This window comes from Chlorocebus sabaeus, chromosome 17 (assembly GCF_047675955.1).
Source record: "Chlorocebus sabaeus isolate Y175 chromosome 17, mChlSab1.0.hap1, whole genome shotgun sequence".
Taxonomy (NCBI): domain Eukaryota; kingdom Metazoa; phylum Chordata; class Mammalia; order Primates; family Cercopithecidae; genus Chlorocebus; species Chlorocebus sabaeus.
This window is the reverse complement of record NC_132920.1, coordinates 42,137,341-42,159,530: the sequence shown is the minus strand read 5'-3', so window position 1 is coordinate 42,159,530 and position 22,190 is coordinate 42,137,341. Positions and strand designations below refer to the sequence as shown.

The 22,190-nt window shown below is 45.4% G+C and overlaps 1 protein-coding gene and 1 non-coding gene across 6 annotated transcripts in view; one reads left to right on the top strand and one right to left on the bottom strand.

Annotated features, from left to right (window-relative positions):
- CCND3 (cyclin D3) overlaps positions 1-22,190 on the top strand; it is a 126,819-nt gene that overhangs the window by 83,841 nt on the left and 20,788 nt on the right. The window contains exon 1 of one of the 3 annotated variants that reach the window (XM_073005970.1): positions 16,828-16,847. The exons of the other annotated variants lie outside the window; for them this stretch is intronic. The gene's annotated coding sequence lies outside the window, so the exon portion shown is untranslated. Of the gene's footprint in view, positions 1-16,827; positions 16,848-22,190 lie in introns of those variants that run through there. 3 annotated transcript variants of the gene reach the window in all.
- Positions 1,783-21,197, bottom strand: LOC119626841 (uncharacterized). Of its 3 annotated transcripts, XR_012089159.1 has the most exons (5): positions 21,090-21,195; positions 20,895-20,958; positions 20,632-20,720; positions 14,171-14,345; positions 1,783-7,469 (listed from the first exon to the last, which is right to left on the bottom strand). It is a non-coding gene; the product is annotated as an uncharacterized protein (transcript). The 3 variants fall into 3 exon arrangements; XR_012089157.1 differs by lacking the exon at positions 20,895-20,958 and having other exon boundaries at positions 21,090-21,197; XR_012089158.1 differs by having other exon boundaries at positions 20,895-21,146.

Genomic DNA, 22,190 nt, shown 5'->3' with positions numbered 1-22,190 from the left:
GAACAGCTAAAAATTGCCTCAGTGTGGACTCCAAGTGTGATCTTCACTACTCAAAGTGTGTCCCAGCAGCTGCTGCGGGTGATGGATAGAAATGCAGATTCCCGGGCCTTACCTGGAAGCGTTGAATTAGAATCTGCATTTACCAAAGTTCCAAGTGATTCATGTGCAGGTTATTGTCTAAGAAGCCTGGATTAGAGAGTTGAGAAGGAACTTGCTGATGTGTTCCTCACAGTGCTTGGCACACAGGAGTTACTATCTGTGGAATGCCCTCTGTGTGCCAAGATCCTTGCCTGTCTTAGCTCACTTGGCCTTCACCTCAAGCTTGAAGGTTGAAACAAACATCACCATTTTATAGATGAAGAAACTGAGGCTCAGTCACTTCCCCTTCATAAGTGACAGAGCTAGGAATCAAATCCAGGGATATTTGATTCCAAAGCTTTCAGAGGGAATCAGTAAGTGCTTGTTGAATTACTTATTAATTTTTCATTCAAGCATTCATTAATATTATTATTTATTCATTGAAGAGACTTAGGGTAGGATGAAAATGTGCCTGTCTAGCCTTGGTGTCTCTGCTGCCCTGGGAATGGGAAGGTGACACTTACTCCTCCGCCTTCCCCCTTTCCAAATGCCCTTCTCCATGACTCAGCAAAGAAACCATGGGTCTGAAATCAGAGATGAGGCAAAGAAAACCTCAAAAATGTATTTTTTTTTTTTCCTGGAGGAATTTCCCTTTCATGTCATTCATTCCTCTGCTAGGGAATCCAGGAAGTCTTCGACCTGTGGTTAGCCGGCACTTAAAACAAGGCCTGACAGAAAGCATGCTATATAACTATTGTTATATTATTATTAATTATGGAGCAGTTATTAATACCTGGAGACTTGGGTCAAGTTGTGTTAAACTTCTCTTTCCATTTGTTCTAGTCTCACCCCAGAATTTATGTGAATTCTCAATTATTCATGCTGTAGAGGGCTTAAGGGGGCAACTGCAAATGAGTGAATAAATTAATAAATTAAAAAGCTTGGGTTCCCCTCTGAAATGAGATTATTGTAATGGATGAAGAGGCATGACTCAGTAGATGGCTGATTTGGGAATAACCACATCTAGTCTAGAAGGGGGCTGACCCTCAGAATTTCCAGCTATAGGACAGACAGACCTGCCTAACTAAGAGACAGTTGACTGATAGACTGTGGTAAATTCTGTATGAAGATACACAGACAACAGAAGAAGAACGTAATTTCCTGGTTGGGTGGGGAGGGGAGGGTATGCTTGTGGTTCTCAGCCCTGGATGTGTCTCAGAATCACCTGGAGATAAACATATAGAACCTGGGCGCCATGCCTAAGATTCTGATTTCCAGCTCCGGGAGTATAACAGGGCCATCAGAATTCATGTTTTTTTGAGACAGGGTTTCACTGTCGCCCAGGCTAGAATGCAGTGTCGGCAATCAAGGCTCGTTGCAGCCTCGACCTCCTGGGCTTGAGGGATCCTCCCACCTCAGCCTATAGCTGGGACTGCAGGCATGCACCACCATATCTGGCTGATTTTTTAGTTTTTGTGGCGCTCAGATTTCACTGTGTTGCCCAGAAGGTGGTCATCAGAATTAACAAGCTTACCAGGTGATCGGGATCTAAAGCCAAGCACTAAACATAATAATAATAACAGCACATACTATAAACTAGACATCTTAGGCATTTTCTCTTAGTCTTATAACCATCCCTAAAGGCAATTTATATTATCCTCATTTTACAGGCAGCAACACTGAGGTTTAAGTAATTTGGCCAAGGTCACACAGCACAGCCCATATTTTAATTAAGCTCTCAGTCTAAAGACCTAAGTTATTTTACCATATCCCATGCAGCAGGAGGTCAGCCTGGAAGAATCTTCCCAGAAATTGAAATTAAGATAATTAACTCAGATGTTAAACTCTAAAATCTGTACATAATGGGTCAGACAAAGATATGCAAGCGGATTTAAAGAGACACAAAGGCTCTGAGCTAGTGAAAGTTTGACCTTAACCCTATGGCCTCAATTAACATATCAAAAGGAAGAATGTGTCCTTTGGGGTGGGAGGGCGCTTGGGCCAGTTAGTCTGATACTTTGTGAGCTGAGGGAGGGTTCCTGGCCCCTGCAGCATTGTGATCTGGTATTAACTCTTTTCCGTGGCTTCTGGTTTCTCCTGACCTTCCTGGCTGTTCTGTTTCCTTCCGTTTCTCCACCTACCCCTTAAATGTGGATGTTCCTTGCATTCCACTATCCCTGTATTCCCAGGATGACTGCATCCACGTCAGGGCTCAGCTGCCTGTGCTAAGGACTTCCAGAGGCGTGCACTCCTGAAGTCCTAACTCAAGGCATCAAGGCAATCGGGGGACGTAGGAGAGGTGTTCTCAGACAGGACTGGAGTTCACATCCTAGCTGGGTGCCTTACTGGCTATGGGTCTTAGAAGTTACCTATTATTGCTGGGCGCGGTGGCTCACGCTTGTAATCCCAGCACTTTGGGAGGCCAAAGCAGGCGGATCACAAGGTCAGGAGTTTGAGACCAGCCTGAGCAACATGGTGAAACCTTGTCTCTACTAAAATACAAAAATTAGCCGGGCGTGATGGCAGGCGCCTGTAATCCCAGCTACTCGGGAGACTGAGACAGGAGAATTGCTTGAACCTAGGAGGTGGAGGTTGCAGTGAGCTGAGATCGTGCCACTACATGCCAGCCTGGACAACAAAGAGCGAAACTCTGTCAAAAAATTTAAAAAAGCAACATGTGAAACAGAGAACACTTTCCCCAAATCTGTTCTTCCACTTGGATTCCTATCAGAGGAAATAGAAACACCTTCCATGAAAATTGCCAGCACCAGAAATCCTAGAGTCATCCTGGACCATCCCTCTACTACCAACAAAGGGGGCACTGAGTTCCAGTGATTTCTGTCTCCTCCTGCATTTCTGTTATTGTCACAAGCTGCTCTTGATTCTCACTAGGTTCTTGATTCTCACTAGATTCTCACTAGGTTCTTGCAACAACCTCTTAACTGCTCTCGACTTACTGGTTCCCAAACCTCAATTGCTTAGCACTGAGGGTATGGTTCAGATGAAACCCTGTAACAGCCCTCTGCTCCCTTTAGGGGACAAGTCCAAGTCTCTTGCAGACTCCTGCTGTTGCATGCGCGCGCGCACACACACACACACACATTCTCACACACATTCACACACACTCATGTAGCAGGATGAGCCACAGACAAAACCCCTCAGACACCGCGTTAAAGAAGGAAGGGGTTTATTCAGCCGGGGACATCAGCAGGACGTCTGTCTCAAGAGCCAAGCTCCTCAAGTGAGCAATTCCTGTCCCTTTTAAGGGCTCACAACTCTAAGGAGGTGCATGTGAGAGGGTCGTGATTGATTGAGCAAGCAGGGGGTACGTGACTGGGGGCTGCATGCACCGGTAATTGGATCAGAACAAAACAAGATAGGGATTTTCACAGTGCATTGCTGCACAATGTCTGTAATCTATAGATAACAGAACCAATAGGTCAGGGGTCGATCTGTAACTACCAGGCCCAGGGTGTGGCGCCGGGCTGTCAGCCTGTGGATTTCATTTCTGCCTTTTAGTTTTTACTTCTTCTTTCTTTGGAGGCAGAAATTGATGATATGAGGGGTGGTCTCCTCCCTTATTCCCCCCTTTTGAGACTCTCACTCATTTTATTACTGGGAGTTCTCACTTTCATTTTCACTACCCATGTCTTCTTGCAAGACAGATCGATAGTGATTCATACAGCACACTTGTGCATTATGGTGAACTAAGGTAGCGATGAAGCTTTTTATCATTCGAAGAAGTACAGGTAGCAAACAAGGGAGCAGTAAGTAGGTTCCTTTTACTATTATAACTCTTATTATAAGAGTTTTAAATCCTCCTAGCTCTGGGAGCCATTTTCTAAACATGGCCCTAGGATCAAATCTATGCCACACTTGTACAGGCACATGTGCCAGTTCTGTCATATCTCTAACCATGTTTTCAACTACTTGCCCTTGATTATCTATGTGTAGGCAGCAATTAGTAAGGTTAAATTTCCTACAGACCTCTCTTTCAGCTGCTAGCAAGCAGTCGAGAGCTAATCTATTTTGATAGCATTTCTCATCTGAGTTTCTTGCTGGGCCAGAATAGTCAAGACTCTGCCGGTTTTATTAGTGATTATTTCTAAGACAGCTTGTAACCCTATGATTCGGTTGATCATGTAAATGGGGGTCCGGTATCCCCACAAGCCGTCTTGTGTCCAAGTAGCAGGCCCATAATATTGTATGATTGTCTCAGGGGGCCATTTATCATTTTTTCAATTTCTTATAGCTATGTTCTCTTTTCACGGGAAGCATAGACAGGGAAGCCCAGGAGTTTGCCTGTTTTTATGGGCAGTAGGAAGAAAGATGGTTTAATAGTGCCAATAACACAACTACCTGCCCACTGGTCAGGTAATTTGGCGTAAGCTCTATGCCCACATATCCAGTATAATCCAGTGGGGACTGTCCAGTCCCAGTGGGACTCCGGGTGGGTTCACACAGTCTGCAACTTTGGGAATGTTTTGTTTCTCTTTTACTACTATTAATAGACGCAAAGACTAAATATCAATAAAGGCCAAAACGAGCGAAGAAAGTGGCAGCCTTTTATTTGCAAATATGCATACACTCTCGGACGAGGTTCTCTGGTCCTCAGGTGTGGGGGGCCAGGGAAGTCGCGCCGGCGCTCTCGGGTGATGTTCTCCGGTCCACCAATGTGGGGGGCCGAAGAAGTCACGCCGGCTCCTGCCAGCGGCGGACTTTTATGCCTGGGAGCTGGAAGGGGAGGAGTCTGGGGCGTGTGTGTAGGAGTGGCTTCTTGAATTTCGGTGTCCCCGGCTTGATGTCATTCTGCGCAGGCTAAGTTGATTTGGTTCTTTTCCCCGGCGCGGGAATTTTTCCCGGGCGCAGGAAAATCTGTGATGAAGAACCCAGAAACAACAGGGACTGCTCCATCTTGTTCACCTTCCTCCATCTTGTCCCTTTTCCCTTACCCAAACAGTCCAACCTCTTATTGGTTATAAGAATTTAGGGCGCCGTGGTCTGTCTGGCTGCTTCCTGCTGTTAAGGGGCGTAGTTAGGGTCTGAGGTTGGCAGTTGGGTGTAGGGATGCAGGAGCATTTGGTTGAAGGTGACTCGGGTGATCTCTTGGACCCTGGCTCGGAGAAATTTTATTAGAATGGGAGCAAGACATAACATAAGACAGAGGATTAGTATGGGAATTAGGAATGGAAGCATCTGCTGTACTACAGGCAGCAGCCATACCGGTGGTCCAGGGGTTAAGGGGGCGTTAAATTGTTGAAGCTCCTTTTTGATTTTGTTTAATGTTTGGACATTGGTGTCAACCAGGCCTGATTCATTTATGTAGTAGCAACACTCCTCTCCTAGGAAGAGGCATGTTCCTCCTCTTTCAGCAGTAAGAAGATCTAATGCCTGTCTATTTTCTGCTGCTACCTGGGCCACTGAGGTGATTTGACGTTGTAAAGAGGCTAAGCTTTCAGCTGAAGCCTCTATGGCTGCCTGAACCTGAGTGGAGAGGGTCTGTGTGGATTGAATCGAGTGGGTGAGGGCCCCTGTTCCAAGTCCTGAGGCTACTAGGGACGATGCTAGGGAAACCCCGATAATTAAGGGAAGAAAAACAGCCCGCTTTTGGATGTTATTGCTGGAGCTGAGCTGGGAAGCTAGTTCAGACAATTCTCCTTCGCTATATAGGGTTAAGCTAGGCACTAAAGATACCGGAACGCAAAGGGACTGGGTGATGGAGGTATGGTTAAGAGTTTTAGATAGAGTTTTGTTACACCAAAAGTAGCCTCCAACGGGGGCCCTCTGGGTCCTGCTGGGAGCTTGTGTGCGATCACACCACGAAGAGTTTGGAGTAGAGTAGCAAAAAGGAAGGGTTTGACTCTGTGGATTACGGTATAATGGGACTTGAGGCAAGGATGTTGCTTGAGAGGAGCTGGTAGAGTCGGTGCTGATATTGAAAGCGGTTGGTAGTGGGACTGCCACTAAGGGAGCTTTTCTGAGTGCAGCGCAAAGGAAGCAGTGGGAGAGGTTCCTTACTCCAGCAGCCTGGGTTAAGTTAAGTCCCTGGCGAATAAGTGTTAGCCATGAGAATGGGTCCTCATTGTTAAGGGGGTTTGGGGGGCTTAACAGCTTCTGTATTTTCTGTTCATGAGATTTTACAACTGAGGTTAAATTTTGTAGGGCCTGTACACTCTTAGGAGGATATACTTGTTTACTCTTAGGGAGGGGTACTTGTTGCACGTATATTCTCTTTATTTGGAGGGTTGCGGTGGGATATGAGGACCAAGATGTTGCATATAGTCCACCTTTAACTCCCTGAGCCCACCGGGGGTCCCAGGGATCCTTAATAGTAAGAATATATCCTCCTGATGTTCTATTTCTTACAAAAGGTCGATCATTGGGGGTGCAAATGCCATTTGCACACATTAAACCTATCTCATGCATGTTGCAATAGTTATATGGACACCCCAGGTTGGTTTCTTGCCAGTAGTTCTTACAATTATATTCTGTTTGGTCGTACAAGAAACATATGACTGGGTGGTTGTAGTTGCCGACAGAACTCAGGTGAAAGTTAAGGAGGAGGGCAGCTTGACAGCCCTGGGGGGAGCAATCTGCAGTACCTTGTGTTTGTGAGTGAGCCTGGTTGTCAGTAGACCAGGTTTCAGTTATAGAAAATCTCCATACAAATTTAGGATTAGTAAGGCTAGCAGGAATAATTAGAGTGAACCATAACAGTGGTAACAAAGGTGTAGAGGGTAAGTTCAACATTGCTGAAATCATAAAGGGCACCTTACCAAGCTAGGTCTTCTATGAGAGTAAAATGTTGGGCAGTACCTTGCGTTTGTGAGTGAGCCTGGTTGTCAGTAGACTCACCGAAGAAGAAATTTTCAGAGCGGCACCAGTGGAAAGCTGGAACACTTGTTCGGTGTTGGTGGCTGGTTGGGTTGGGAGCCGGTTCGCTGGGGAGGAGGTTCCTGAGACCCCTAAGGGATGTTGAGGAAGGGTCTCCTCTCAGGTCGGGTTTCGGCACCAGCTGTTTTGTTTCTCTTTTACTACTATTAATAGACACAAAGACTAAATATCAATAAAGGCCAAAACGAGCGAAGAAAGTGGCAGCCTTTTATTTGCAAATATGCATACACTCTCGGACGAGGTTCTCTGGTCCTCAGGTGTGGGGGGCCAGGGAAGTCGCGCCAGCGCTCTCGGTGATGTTCTCCGGTCCACGAATGTGGGGGGACGAAGAAGTCACACCGGCTCCTGCCAGCGGCGGACTTTTATGCCTGGGAGCTGGAAGGGGAGGAGTTTGGGGCGTGTGTGTAGGAGTGCCTTCTTGAATTTCGGTGTCCCCGGCTTGACGTCATTCTGCGCAGGCTCAGTTGATTTGTTTCTTTTCCCGGGCGCAGGAAAATCTGTGATGAAGAACCCAGAAACAACAGGGACTGCTCCATCTTGTTCACCTTCCTCCATCTTGTCCCTTTTCCCTTACCCAAACAGGGAATTTGCTAAATGGATTTCTTTCTGTGTGATTTGAACTCTACCAAGTGACTGTTTCTGTGGTACCATTATACAGTTTCTGTCTCAGACAACTAAGTCGTCCTACGGGTGAGTGAATTCTTTTCCTTCTCTAGCTATGCAATACTGTCCAATAATTGAGGCTTTTAGGACCCAGAAATTATCAGGGTGATTCTTTTGAGCTGGGAATTCATCAGGAACTGGGTCTGTAGGTACTAATTCTTGGGCTTCCGATGGCCATTGATCTCTTATTTCAGTTCCTCCACATACATAACATGAAGTGACATTGAGAGACTGTGCTACATGCTAGGCTAACTGCGAAAACAAATTTCTTGTTTTTCCTGGAATTTCTGGTACTGGCACATTTAGTTTATCATAGAAGGTTTGAAATACTGGCTCAGGACAGCATTTATTTATTTATTTATTTATTTATTTATTTTTTTGAGACAGAGTCTCGCTCTGTCGCCCAGGCTGGAGTGCAGTGGCCAGATCTCAGCTCACTGCAAGCTCCGCCTCCCGGGTTCACGCCATTCTCCTGCCTCAGCCTCCCGAGTAGCTGGGACTACAGGCGCCCGCCACCGTGCCCGGCTAGTTTTTTGTATTTTTAGTAGAGACGGGGTTTCACCGTGTTAGCCAGGATGGTCTCGATCTCCTGACCTCGTGATCCGCCCATCTCGGCCTCCCAAAGTGCTGGGATTACAGGCTTGAGCCACCGCGCCCGGCCAGGACAGCATTTATAAACTTCTTTTCAAACCAGGATATTACTTGAAGATCCAGTCTAGCTCCATCAATTTTTAAGTTTACACGTTCCCCTTTTTTTTCCAGCAAGGATCAAGGGGATTGGTTATTACTAGCTCTAAGGGGTTACATTGTCCCTTAGTACAGGAAGGGCCATTTTTTCCTTTCTGAAGGTAGACTGGATCCTTTTCATCTTTTATCCAAGTGGCCCAAATGACACAAGACCAGTGTCCACATTCATTTCCACATAGTCCTAACTCATGACAAATGTACTTATTTTTGGTCACATAGCCTTTTCCCAACTAAAAGAGCCACCCCTTCCCAACTTATTACTATTAATGACAGCACAGGCATCACATTTTAAGGTGACTTGTTTGGGCACCCCTTTTTCTTCTGTTTTGGCTAACACTTCACTCGTATCATTTATGAACCCCTACCAGTCTTCAGTTCTTAATCTTATTTCAAAACCTGTGGTCATGGGAGGCTCAGATGGGTCATAATACACATCAGGTTGGTCATTTCCTGGGCTACATACCTTGTGTAGAATAACATTATGCAAACAAGTTCTTTTTAGAGTTCCAGTACACTTATAATAACTGTAAAATAATTGGACCGTAGGCCGGGTGCGGAGGCTCACACCTGTAATCCCAGCACTTTGGGAGGCTGAGGCAGGTGGATCACGAGGTCAGAAGATTGAGACCATCCTGGCTAACACGGTGAAACCCCATCTCTACTAAAAAAAAAAAAATGCAAAAAATTAGCCGGGCGTGGCCACGGGTGCCTGTAGTCCCAGCTACTTGGGAGGCTGAGGTAGGAGAATGGTGTGAACCCTGAAGGCGGAGCTTGCAGTGAGCTGAGATCATGCCACTGCACTCCAGCCTGGGCGACAGAGCAAGACTCCGTCTCAAAAAAAAAAAAGTAATAATAATAATAATAGGACCGTAGCAACCTTTTGTCCCACCTCAGTGACTTGATGTATACACTGGGAATAGCCCTTAGTCTGAGGAAGGTCAGTTGAAGTCCTTACTGTACAAGTTCAAATTTTAAGGAAGATGAGTCCTGAGATGAGTTTCCTTGTGCTTCGGCCGTGCATGGACCAGTCAGCTTCTGGGTGTGACTGGAGCAGGGCTTGTCGTCTTCTTCAGAGTCACTTTGCAGGGGTTGGTGAAACTGTTCCCATCCATGTACCGCTTACAGTCTACTCATGTTCAAGGATAGTCTCGGAGGTTGGGCCTGCTAGAATAAACTGAGTCGAACACCTTTACACAGTTATGTTTAACTGGGCTCTCTGATACTGGAAGCAAGGTGGTGGGGTTTAGGATGTTGCACACTTCAGTGGTTATGTGGGGATTTTCACATAGCAAGCTTTGGTACTTGGTTAATCTAGCATTTGTTAACCAATGATGTCCTTTGGTATTTATTAAAGTTACCACAGCATGGGGGGCCTTTATATTCAGGTTTTGCCCAAGGGTTAGTTTATCTGCTTCTTGTACTAACAGGACCTTTGCTGCTAGGGCCCTTAGACCTGAGAGCCAGCCTTTGGAAACCTTGTCTAGTTGTTTTGAGAGATAGGCCACTGGCTTTGACCAGGGCCCCACAGTCTGGGTTAAAACTCCAACTGCCATTTTTTCTCTTTCTGACACATAGAGCGTAAAGAGTTTTGTCAGATCAGGTAGCCTCAGGGCTGGGGCCAACATGAGTTTTTCTTTTAACTCATGAAAAGCTTGTTGCTGTTGGTTGTAATAGATGTAGTTGATCTAATCTACATTTTTATTAACTGTCACCTACAAAAATATTGACTCAAATCCTTCAACTATTTGATTTCAAGCTTTAAATTGATCTGGTATTCCTCGTGGGACTCCAACTGCATCTAAATAGACATGAGAGTCGAAAGACCCATAAGGGGCTTCTCTCGCTTTACGATGTCTTATTTTTTTTCCTTCTGGTTGATAAAATGCCAGGGTGAAAGGGATAGCCAATTGGACTAAAGCACAAGTGCCACTCTAGTTATTCGGCAGAGGGCCCAGTAAAGGTCCACCACAATACCACCACACATCTGCTCAGGGATGAACAAGGGCTGACTGGTTGATAAGCTCTTGAAAATTCTTAAGCTCACTGCATCCTTTCAGGTCTCCAAGGAATGCTAAGTTTCCTCCCTGCTGTGAGAGACATGAAGTGAACTTAGTGTTGGCAGACGGAAGCTGGATGGCCCTCGGGGGCTGAACCACAGGGTGCTGGACTTTGGGATATAGCAGAGAGAACTTGGCATGACTTACTACTCCAGGCTGTAGAATCCTGGAAAAGAGCTACCATGCAGCCTATCCCTGGTCGACTGGAGGACCACCTTAGTGGAAGGGGGACAATCTGGGCCTCTGGCCTGCCATGTGCACAAACATAACAATTGCTTTTGTTTAACGTGCAGATGGAATATTTGATCCATTTTAACCAGGCATTTGCATCTTGGTATCCTGTCTTAACTGCTAAAGTTTGTTTTAAGTTTTTTTTTTTTTTTTTTTTTTTTTGAGACGGAGTCTTGCTCTATTGCCCAGGCTAGAGTGCAGTGGCTGGATCTCAGCTCACTGCAAGCTCCGCCTCCTGGGTTTACGCCATTCTCCTGGCTCAGCCTCCTGAGTAGCTGGGACTACAGGCGCCCGCCACGTGGCTAGTTTTTTGTATTTTTTTTTAGTAGAGACGGGGTTTCACCGTGTTAGCCAGGATGGTCTCTATCTCCTGACCTCGTGATCCACCTGTCTCGGCCTCCCAAAGTGCTGGGATTAAGGCTTGAGCCACCGCGCCCGGCCTGTTTTAAGTCTTTCACTTCTATGATCCTCTAGTAAAATGAATGTACGGTTTTAGGAAAATTACAAAAACCGGTTGGGGCAGTCCATCCTTGCTCTTTAGTGGTTCACAGAATGTTGGACCAACTATGGCATGAAACCTCTACATCGGGAGGCAACACCCTTGGTTGGCACTGGGGTCTTTATCGAAATCTCCCTGGATTAAATGATCCTAGTTTACTAATGCCTAGTCTAAGGAGACTCAGGAGGGACAGAAGAACTTTTCTGAAGTAGAAAGCTGTCTTTGACTTGGCAAGTCCCCACAGGGTATAACAAGGCAAGCATTAAATGCAACAGTTTGAGGCGAAATTGACTTGGTTATATTAATAACTAGATGGCCAGCAATAGAACGAGGAAAGAAGAAAGAGTAATATAATAGATTAAAAGAGTTAAATTTTTCTTAGCTTTAGTTTGGTAGGGTTTTCCCCTGGGACTATGGCCCATGACTCTGGAGGGGGTGGTGCTTTCTTGACTCGGGTGTGATGAGCCCATCCTTTTTTTGATGTACGAACAGCAGTCTTGGTGGTTAGCAGCACAAGGTAGGGTCCTTCCCAGGCTGGTTCGAGTTTTTCTTCTTTCCATCTTTCGATGAGAACGTGATCTTCAGGCTGGTGCTGGTTTACTGGAAATTCTAGGAGTGGTCCATGTGCTAAAAGACTTTTAGTTTGTTTGTTTGTTTGTTTTTCGAGAAAAGAAAGTGGAAGATAAGCCAAATATCTAATTTTTAAGAAATTGACCTTTTGTTTTAACTGTGGGGACCTTGGCAGTGAACTTTATAGTCCCTAGTGCCTTTTTACTGAGAAATTTCCTTTAGCACCTATTTTTATTAGTTTTTAAACCAAAGAAAGGCAAATACCATTTTACATTTAACAATGCTTCTTGTATGATTTTTATACCAGATAAGCTAAATGTTATCTTTATATTAGTGTGTTATTAATGTGAAACCTAATTTTAATAAAACCTTGTAGACATATTTATTTAATTTTTAATGTTTGACCATAGGTAAGATTTTATAGACCCTTTTTAACCTTTTATAATTTTTGCTAAAGAGCAAGTTGGTGCTTTAAGAAAAACCTGTTATGCTTTTACTTTAATGTCCAGTTCACAGAAAAACTGGATGATACTTCTTTAACTTTAGCTAATATGTTTACACACAGAATGTTCTTTGCAATTAACATTTTAAAACTTGCTTAAACCTTCAAAACAATAATTTTTTAAAACTTTTTAATGTAGGTAAAAATGTACATTCTTATGCCTCCTTAAAATCCTTTTACCAAAGGTATATTTTGCTTTTCTTATACACCTTGCACATAAACTGTTTTTTTTTTTTCCCAATAGTTTTACATTCAGGAGGCCTAGTTACTTTTAAATTATACAACATTTTTTGCATAAATCTTTTTATTAACACACATTTTTTCATAACCTTTTTTTTTCTTTTATGACTTTTACAGGCAATTTTTTGACATGCCTTAACTTTCTGATTTATTACAAATACTTCTTTTTTTAAACAACCAGTTAATTTATTTCAGGACAAGAATTTACCATATAACACTCTTTTTATATAAATTCCGCCCCCCCCTTTTTTCCCCTCTTTTTTTTTCTAAGATGATAACCATTCTTTTCCAAAGAGAACCTTTTTTTATGTCTGTGGACTAGACTGTCTAAGGCCACAAGAATAGAAGTTACTATAATACATGTTACACTGTTAACTTTTAGCAAACTTTACTTTTGTTGAAAACCTTGTAAGTTTGGGATTTTAATTATCTTTTGCTATTAATAAGACCTTATTTTGTCCAAATCAGAATTGGTATGATGGCTTTTAAAGGAATAGTGTACACTTTTTTATCTTTTTTAACTACTTGTATATCTCTTTCTTTCTCTCTTTGACTTTCTCTCTCTTTGATTTTCCTTCTGCCTCTGTCTCTTCTCTTTCTCTGCCTCTCTCTCTCTTTCTCTCTCTCTCTCTCCTTGACTCCCTCTTTGTCTGTCTCTTCCTCTCTCTCTCTTTGCTTCTTTTCCTCTCTCTTTCCTTTCTCTCTTTGCTGGTCTTTCCTTGCCTCTGCCAGCCGCTTATGCTGCTGTTCTGTCAACCACTGTGTGTTGGGGGCGGGGGGTCTAAAACCAGCTGTAACCAAGTGTCTATGTACAGGAACTGGTCTGGGTTCCCTGGCTTACATGTCACCTTGTGCTATACCTTTGAAACAAGGGACCTGTCCAGTCTTCCTTCTAATGGCCAACCTACGTCTAATGTTGGCCAGTCTATCTTACACAAAGTTTTAAGTTTTCCTGGTGTCATAGTACTCCATAGTCTCCCTTAAATACTTTTTTTGAAAAGTTCAAAAACATAGTTCCTAGTGGAGTGAGCTTACTTTGTGCCTCACCTATGTTTCCTCTAGACAAAACACCATGCTCACACCACATGCACACCACAAAACAAAGAACGGATAAAAAGGGCACACACACACTTTTGTAGTTTACGCAAAACCAAAATCAAAACCAAAATCAGAGTATCCAGAAATCCAAACCAGGTCAAAACCAAAACCAAAGTATCAAGCAATCCAAGTCAAAAACCAAAAACAAAAACCAAAGTGCCAGTACAGGCACACTGTGGGCGATCAGGCCACGCTTCCACTCAAATGGAGTAGGCAAGTTCCCAAGACCAATCCTGTCAAGCAATTCAAACCAAGTCAAAACCAAAACCAAAGTGCCGATAATGGCACGCCGTGGGCGATCAGGCCACGCTTCCACTCAAATGGAGTAGGCAAGTTCCCAAGACCAATCCTGTCAAGCAATTCAAACCAAGTCAAAACCAAAACCAAAGTGCCGATAATGGCACGCCGTGGGCGATCAGGCCACGCTTCCACTCAAATGGAGTAGGCAAGTTCCCAAGACCGGTCCTATCAAGCAAATCAAACCAAATCAAAACCAAAACCAAAACCAAAGTGCCGATAAAGGCACACCATGGGTGATCAGGCCACGCTTCCACTCAAACAGAGTGGGCAAGTTTCAAAGACTAGTCTTACCAAGTTTTAGATGTCCAGATTCCAAGTGCCCGTTCCTTCCTGGTGTTCAGTCACTGCGTTGATCCTCCATGGGGGCCTGCCACACACTGCTCTGGCGAGGCATCCCACCGGGGCAAATGCCCACCCGGGAGTGCTCTCAGGATCCACATCGCTCGCTCGGGCTGGTCGGAGTCCCCTGCAGGGATGTTCCACAGGGCAGGCTCAAGCCACCTAAGGAGCTGCCTCGACCATCCGCCAATCACCTCGCTTCCCGGTCAGGGAACCAAGAAATGTAGCAGAATGAGCTACAGAAAAAACTCCTCAGACACCGAGTTAAAGAAGGAAGGGGTTAATTGGAATTAAAGAAGGAAGGGGTTTATTTGACTGGGGGCATTGGCAAGACTTCTGTCTCAAGAGCCCAGCTCCTCAAGTGAGCAATTCCTGTCCCTTTTAAGGGCTCACAACTCTAATGGGGTGCATGTGAGAGGGTCGTGATTGATTGAGCAAGCAGGGGGTACGTGACTGGGGGCTGTGTGCACCGGTAATTAGATCAGAACAAAACAAGATAGGGATTTTCACAGTGCATTTCTACACAATGTCTGTAATCTATAGATAACAGAACCAATAGGTCAGGGGTCGATCTTTAACTACCAGGTCCAGGGTGCGACGCCAGGCTGTCTGCCTGTGGATTTCATTTCTGCCTTTTAGTTTTTACTTCTTCTTTCTTTGGAGGCAGAAATTGGGCATAAGATGATATGAGGGGTGGTCTCCCTTACTCTCACACACACACACGCACACTCATACACACACATGCACACTCTCACACACACACACACTGGAGCAAGTGCTCCTCTCCTGAAGCTTCTGTCTGTCTTTCCAACAAGACTGGGAGGCCCTTAATCCCCTAATTCCTATTGGGCATCCCTGGGTGCCTGGTATGTGGCACGCTGTCAGTAGGAGGCTCTTCTAATAAGGTTTAACATTTACAGAGCTTTACTTTGGGCCAAGCTCAGTTCAAAACATCTTCACAACTCTGTGGGGTGGGTATTCTTTATTCATCTATTCTACTAATATTTATTGATTACTTCCCCCCGGCCAGGCCCTGGTCCAGGCACTGGGGATATGGCAGGGTAAAGACGATGGGCAGTGCTAGAGGTGGGGGAAAGAGTTCCTGTTTTATCTCAGAAGATCAGGAAAAGTGAAAATGGAGTAGAGACTTGAGGGAAGTGAGGAAAGGAGCTATGTGGAGATTTAGGGGAAGAGTGGTCCAGGCAGAGGGAACAGCCAGCTCAAAGGGGACTATTTGATGGTTTCTTCCTCCATTTGATGGAGTCCAGGTAAGTCATCCAGCATTATAGACTAAGTGGCAGAGCTAGGTTTCAAACCCAGGTTCTGTAACTCTTGACTCATACTGTTAACCATGCCTCTTTACCATGTTTTATGGGACACAGTAACTGCCTTAGCTGAGAGAAAGGCTGGTTTCATGTTCACCACCTCCCTCTCTGATTGGAGTTTGGTCTCCTGTGTCAAGGACAGCATGGCTGATTGCCTGCTTTGGTATCCAGCTTCACTTGTTGGCTCTGCTTTTCTACTTTGTGTACTCATTTCTGTGGTCTGTATTAGAGACAGTGAGATTGTGTGTACTCTTCAGGCAGCCTGAATAAAGCACGCTTTTCCTTCTGTTAAGCTGAGACCCAGACCCTGAAATAATGTGACTTGGCCAAGGCAAATTCCCTTTTACTAGTCAGCAACTAGGGTAGCCTCTGTTGGGCAACCTGTGGTTCTCACATCACACCTTCCTTCAAGCTTCCTTGAAGGAAACACCTTCAAGAGCTTCCTTCAAGCCACCTCTGGGGCTTTTTGCAAAGGTGATATTTGAGTTGGCCTTGAAGGACATGGAGCATTTCAAGAGGTGGAGATTGGGGAGGGATTTCTAGGCAGAAAGAAGTGTGTGAGTTGAGCAAAGGCATCAATGCTGGGCCACTCAGGGACCTGGAGAGTAGATGCCTGTGTGTTGGGGAAGCAAAGATAAGGCTGGACGGAGAATTTAGGTCATGTCATGGCAGCCTTTAAAAAAAATGGTTTTTGGCCAGGCGCGGTGGCTCGCACCTGTAATGCCAGCACTTTGGGAGGCCGAGGCGAGCAGATCACGAGGTCAAGAGATCGAGACCATCCTGGCCAGCATGGTGAAACCCTGTTTCTACTAAAAATACAAAAATTAGCTGGGCATATGGTGGCATGCGCCTGTAGCCCCAGCTACTTGGGAGGCTGAGACAGGAGAATCGCTTGAACCCAGGAGGTGGAGGTTGTGGTGAGCCAAGATTTCGTCACTGTGCTCCAGCCTGGGAAAAAGAGCGAGTCTCAAAAAAAAAAAAAAAAAGAAAAGAAAGACTGCTTGGGCAGTTGTGGGGAGCACAGGTTAGAGAGGGTAACTGGTGGAAGAGAGGCTATTGCAGGAGTCCAAGTATTAGATGGGAGCACCTGAGCACTGAGTGGAAGGACCAGATTCCAGAGACATTTTGGAAGTATTGATGACAGGTCCTGCTTACAGGTTGATGTGGAAACTGTAGGAGCAGGAGGAGTTGAGAAAGAATGATGTCAGCATTTTCAGCTTGGGTGACTCAGCAGATCATTGTTAACTGACAAACAATACACAAGAGAAGGGACAGGGACAGGATTTGAGCATCTTGAGTTCGAGGTAACGGGTGTGACATCCAGGTGGGGATGTGGGCTGGGAGTTTGGGGTGGAGGGTAGAGCTGGAGAAATGTCAAAGCTGAGGCTGAAGGAATAGAGGAGGTGTATGAGCAGACAGGGACTTGGCTTATCTAGAGGGAGGCAATGAAGGAGCTGTGGAGGAGCAGTTGGGAAGGCTAAAGTAAGTGAGGACTGTTGTTGTTGTTGTTGTTTTTATTGTTGTTTTTTGAGACAGAGTCTTGCTCTGTCACCCAGGCTGGAGTGCAGTGGCACAATCTCGGCTCACTGCAACCTCTGCCTCCCGGGTTCAAGCAATTCTCCCATCTCAGCCTCGTGAGTAGCTGGAATTACAGGCACCTGCCACCAGGCCCAGCTAATTTTTGTATTTTTAGTAGAGACAAGGTTTCGCCATGATGGCCAGGCTGGTGTCGAACTCCTGACCTTGTGATCCGCCTGCCTCAGCCTCCCAAAGTGCTGGAATTACAGGTGTGAGCCACCACACTTGACTGGCCATGCTGGTCTGGAACTCCTGACCTCAGATGATCTGCCCACCTCAGCCTCCCAAAGTGCTGGGATTATAGGCGTGAGCCACCACGCCCGGCCACAAAGACTGTTTTGATGAAGGCATTGCTGGGATTGTTTGACAGGGCTCAGCATCTGATGTCCCCACATCTCATGGGGACAGCAGAGTTGACCTCCCCTGGATTATCTGCTCAGAAACTAGGGGCGCTTCTGCTCAGCCTGCGCTTCTTTCCGTGGCCTTTGTGTGTGCTGTCTTCTTCCTCTGCACATGACCAGCTTCCCTCTGCTGAGGGGAAACTCCTGAAAGTGGAGATCCTGACTTCTCCCTCATTATTCTCCAGGAAGCTCAGCCCAGGGCTGTGCACTGTGAGGCACAGAACACTAGCAAGGGGATTGAATGACTGAACAGAATGGTGGCAGTGGTGATCGTTGTCCCCTGCTTTGCTTGGACTTTGAGGCCACCCTTTTATGGAGAATGTCTTGTTTGAAGGAATGGGCATAATTTGCTCTCTGAATCTTGAGTTGCTTCAAGCTTACACCATCTGCCTGGGCGACAGAGCAAGACTCTGTCCATCCATCCACCATGTATCAGATTTTTGCCAATGTAAATATCTACTAAAAGTTAAGCATGCATGCATCAGTACTGCACTCCTTTTTATGACTAAATGATATTCCACTGTATGCATATGCCATATTATATTCATTTATTCATATGTCCACAAATGTTGGTTTTGGTTTTTTTTTTGAGACGGAGTCTCGCTCTGTTGCCCAGGTTGGAGTGCAGTGGCGCGATCTCAACTCACTGCAACCTCTGCCTCTCGAGTTCAAGCTATTCTCCTGCCTCAGCCTCCCAAGCAGCTGGGACTACAGGTGCATGCCACCACGATCAGCTAATTTTTGTATTTTGAGTAGAAATCGGGTTTCACCGTGTTGGCCAGGCTGGTCTCGAACTCCTGACCTCGTGATCCACCCGCCTCAGCCTCCCAAAGTGCTGGGACTACAGGCGTGAGCCACCGCACCTGGCCTGATTTTTTTTTTTTTTTTCGAGACGGAGTCTCGCTCTGTCACCTAGGCTGGAGTGCAGTGGCACAATCTCGGCTCACTGCAACCTCCGACTCCCTGGTTCAAGCGATTCTCCTGCCTCAGCCTCCCTCCCGAGTAGCTGGGATTACAGGCACACGCCACCATGCCCAGCTAATTTTTTGTATTTTTAATAGAGACAGGGTTTCACCATGTTGGCCAGGATGGTCTCGATCTCCTGACCTTGTGATCTGCCCACCTCAGCCTCCTAAAGTGCTGGGATTACAGGCATGAACCACCGCGCCTGACCTGGGTTGTTTCCATTTTTGGCCATTATGAATAATGATCTTCTGACATTTGTTTGTTTGGTTTTGTTTTGCTTTTTGTTTTTTCTTGAGATGGAGTTTTGCTCTTGTTGCCCAGGCTGGAGTGCAATGAGCGATCTCAAGCTCACTGCAACCTCCACCTCCCGGGTTCAGTCCATTCTCTTGCCTCAGCCTCCTGAATAGCTGGAATTGATTACAGGTATGCATCACCACGCCTGGCTAATTTTGTGTTTTTAGTAGAGATGGGGTTTTTCCATGTTGGTCAAGCTGGTCTTGAACTCCTGACCTCAGGTGATTCACCGGCCATGCCTCCCAAAATGCTGGGATTACAGGCGTGAGCCACCACGCCTGGCCAATCCTCTGACATTTGTATAAAAGTTTTTGTGCGGGTTGGGCACGGTGGCTCACGCCTGTAATCCTAGCACTTTGGGAGGCCGAGGTGGGTGGATCATGAGGTCAGGAGATTGAGACCATCCTGGCTAACACGGTGAAACCCAGTCTTTACTAAAAAAAAATACAAAAAAATTAGAAAAGTTAAGCATGCATGCATCAGTACTGCACTCCTGTTTATGGCTAAATGATATTCCACTGTATGCATATGCCATATTATGTTCATTTATTCATATGTACACAAATGTTGGGTTGTTTCCATTTTTTTTTTTTTTTTTGAGATGGAGTCTCGTTCTGTTGCTTGGCGTGGTGGTGGGTGCCTGTAGTCCCAGCTACTCGGGAGGCTGAGGCAGGAGAATGGCATGAACCCACGAGGCGGAGCTTGCAGTGAGCTGAGATCACGCCACTGCACTCCAGCCTGGGCGACAGAGCAAGATTCCGCCTCAAAAAAAAAAAAAAAAAAGTTTTTGTGTGGATGTATGTTTTTATTTTTCATGGTGTATACCTAGAAGTGGAATTGCTAGGTTAGGTGGTAACTCTGTTGAACATTTTGAGGAACTGCAGAACTGTTTTCTGAAGTAGCAATACCATTTTATATTTTTACCAGCAGTGTGTGAATGTTCTAGTTTCTCTACATCATGACCAACACTTGTTTCTGGACTGAGACGCTTCTGAGAGTGAAAGGGTGCCCCATTAATAAATATGCCAACACGACTGACATTAACTGGAACATATTCTTACCCTACCTAGATACCAAACAATTAGAAGATTCAATTCCTGATTTCAGGGAACTTTCTGGCCACATGATGAGTCAAAGCCCCAAACCCACATACTTGAGTCAATTAAAGAATCAAGTAAAGGTAAATTATTAAGAAGGAAAGCAAAGTACATCTAAATTCCCCCAGGAGATTGTATTCTCTTTAAGAGAAAAGAACTGTTTTATTTGTCTTTGTATTGTTTGTGGCCCCGGGTATATCTTGTGTTTGACAGGGTCTCAATAAAGGTCTGTGGACTAAGTGAATAGATGATACAAATTCTACTGTACAGAATAGAATGACTCACCTAGCAGGGGTTTTTGAGTTTGGGGGAAGTATGGCTCTTTGCTAAAAATGTAAATATATATTTTTTGCTCCATGCTGTAACAACACCAATGACAATTTAAAAATGAAAAAGTAGGCTGGGCCCGGTGGACCACGCCTGTAATCCCAGCCCTTTGGGAGGCCAAGGCGGGCGGATCACTTGGAGTCAGGAGTTCGAGACCAGCCTGGCCAACATGGTGAAAACTCGTCTCTACTAAAAATACTTAAATTAGCTGGGCATGGTGGCGTGCAACTATAGTCCCAGCTACTGAGGAGACTGAGGCAGGGAATCACTTGAACCGGGAGGTGGAGGTTGCAGTGAGCTGAGATTGCACCACTGGTCTGTCTGCCTGGGCAACAGAGAAAAGATTCTCTCTTAATAATAATAATAATAATAATAATAATAATAATAAATAAAGATAAAGTAAGGTAAAGATTGGTGGCTCATACCTGTAATCCCAGCACTTTGGAAAGTCGAGGCAGGAGGATTGCTTGAGGCCAGGAGTTCGAGACCAGTTTGGACAATATAGACCCCATCTCTGCAAAAAAAAATTTTTAAAAACAAAAATAAATAAAATGGAAGCAAATAACCTACAGTGAGAGGAATCTGGAACTGTGAATGGCTGACAATAGGCTGGGGAAAGACTATCCAAAGAGGGGAATTGCCTGAGCAGGGGGGCAGGAATCAAAGCACACATCTTCATGCAGGGTACCTCTTCCAGCAGGTTAACCTTTGGAACTACAAGGATGTGGTGTCTTCCCCCAGGAACCTCCATCCTTTTGGGAGAAAACAGGATTTATTCACAGGAAACAAGGAGAATAGTTTAGAACAACCATTAAGTGGAGTATGCCCTTAAGCGTCATTGATCCTTCTGGCCCTAAATTTCTGTGATCTCTCAATTCCATACCCTTGTAGCTTCATGGAAGAGATGGGCCAGGAGCTAGGCCTTAAGGGAAGAGGCTGGATTTGGAGAAAGGAGCAGGATGCCAGTGGTGGGTGATAAGGCCCAGAGGTGGGCTGGAGTGCTAGGGCTGAGATAAAATTGGATAGGGCAGCTGGGGCCTCTTCTTGAAGGCGAAATTTGAAAGCCAGGCTGGTTGTCTTTTAAATTTAACCGATAAGCAGGTCCTTGGACTTAAGATGAAAGGAGTGTCTGTGAGAGATTAATCTGATGGCCTTGGGCCATTGATCTGGATCTATCTGGAAGCAGTGTGAAGATGAGGCTCTCTGGGAGGCTTTTGCAACAGTAATATAGGCCCAGCCTTTCAAAGGAGGGTTTGAAAACCCCTAGGAAAACTCCTTCTGCCAGTTGTTTGTGTGGAGTTAACTTTTCCTTAACCATAGTGACTTAAACCATTGTTTTTATATTACAACTATTAGGGCTATATTATGGGCCAGAATCCAAGATGTATATAGGTTTCTAAGGCAGAATATTTAGACTTCAAATAAATTTCAGTTTTGCAGAGGGCAATCAGATTTAGGTCATGCTATCAGATTCCTCAGAGAAATCCATTCTTCTTTGCTGTAAAGGGTTTAAAATCTGAGGACTAAAGAAAGATGGTGCCGGGCCAGGCGCGGTGGCTCACGCCTGTAATCCCAGCACTTTGGGAGACCAAGGCGGGCGGATCACGAGGTCAGGAGATTGAGACCATCCTGGCTAACACGGTGAAACCCCATCTCTACTAAAAATACAAAAAATTAGCTGGGCGTGGTGGTGGGCACCTGTGGTCCCAGCTACTCAGGAGGCTGAGGCAGGAGAATCGCTTGAACCCAGGAGGCGGAACTTGCAGTGAGCCAAGATGACGCCACTGCGCTCCAGCCTGGGCGACAGAGCGAGACTCCATCTCAAAAAAAAAAAAAAAAAAAGAAAGATGGTGCCATACATAAACATGTGTCAGTTGCGAACTGGGTGGGAATATGATGGTACCTTTAGAACGTTGAGGATCGGCCTTGCTTAGTACCAGGAAAATTCTGGCCACGTTGGTAATAGAGGAGGAGCCAGCACCTC